Source organism: Ursus arctos, unplaced genomic scaffold (assembly GCF_023065955.2).
Source record: "Ursus arctos isolate Adak ecotype North America unplaced genomic scaffold, UrsArc2.0 scaffold_25, whole genome shotgun sequence".
Lineage (NCBI taxonomy): Eukaryota > Metazoa > Chordata > Mammalia > Carnivora > Ursidae > Ursus > Ursus arctos.
In genome coordinates, this window is record NW_026622930.1 from 40,173,226 (window position 1) to 40,174,710 (window position 1,485).

The window sequence follows — 1,485 nt, forward strand, 5'->3', positions numbered from 1 at the left end:
ATGACCCTGAGATGAAGAGTTGCATGCTCTACCAGCTGAGCCAGCCAAGTGCCCCTAATTCTCGATTTTTAACATTTTCCCTGAAAGCTCAAAAGCTATTCCTTTGGTTCAGCCGTGTCTGTTCAACACCAAAACTTAATATTATATTAACATTTGGATGATTAATGCCATTCACTTAAATTGTCTCAGTTGATGCCTATTTAACCATTTTAGAGATGAGATCATCAAAGCTAGGAAGCGTCAAGGGACACATCTGAGATCATGTATCTATTCATTGGCTGAAGTGAACTCAATCCAGACCCTCCGATTCTTTCACATTCTTTTCACTGTACCACAACTGCTTTGCCCAAATTATCCAGTTTTTTAAAGTGAAAAACACAGCTAAAAATTCTGATATTTACTATCATCCTGATACAAGTGATTCGTAGCTTTTTTTTTTTTTTTGACATGATATAAACTTCATCTACATAAAATCTTACTTGGCTAACATGACCTCTCTTCCACCTTTATGGCAGTGCTTGGGCAGGTGAAGAACCCAGGGGCAAGAAGGCACCTGACAAGAGTAAACGTGTGGGAATATGAGGAGTAGGAAGACTGCAGACCTTGCCACTCAATGGTGAGTAACACAGCTCCAAATGCATTTGATGACAACATAATCTACAAGGTAAGCTGTGGTGTGCTGAAGGCGGCTGATAGAGCTGAGAGCAGTGAGAGTTGGTTTTGTGTATTTCTTCCCCACTTTATGTTCAGTGAGGTCACGTTGGTGGCTTGAACGTTTGGTAGTTTAATGTTTGGTACTTGAATATTTATACTACTGGAAACTGGCAAGCACTATATAAAGCAGACCTCCCCTCCCTTACCAGGGAACTGGATTTTGAACACCCATCAGCACACTGCTGGCAGAGACCAGGCTTGGAGGTCAAATCAATCTAGGTTGGCACCCAAGCCTAAACTTTGATGCTCACTAATGCACCCTAGGCAAGTTCCTGGAGCCACGAGTCTCGATTCCTGACCCTTAAAGTGGAGATAATAGTACTACTGAGTTTAAAGACTACTGAGATTAAGTGAGATAAGGTATGTGAAACACTTCGAACAGGACCTAACATCAAATAATAGTTGATAGTGGTTGTTATTATTGTTGTGGAAAGTTGGGAGTAGTTTAAAACCTAACCAAATCCTATATATATTTCCATTCTTTGCATGATACTTAATAAAGACATGAATGTGATTTTAGAGTGAACTCGTCACTCTAAGTCAGGAAAGAATTTGCTTCATGGAAAAAATTTCTATTCAAGTTCTTTTATTGTTTCTGTTTCAGAAAATATTTAAACAAATTTGAACATCTAAACAAAGAAAGTTTTAAAGCCAAACATCTAAGTGTTCTGAGTCTCCTCTGAGCATTTTTCAACAATGTTGGGCCCAAAGCCAGAATATGTTACAACCCTTTTGAACCCACCCCACCCTGCCCCAACAGTAAACCTCCCC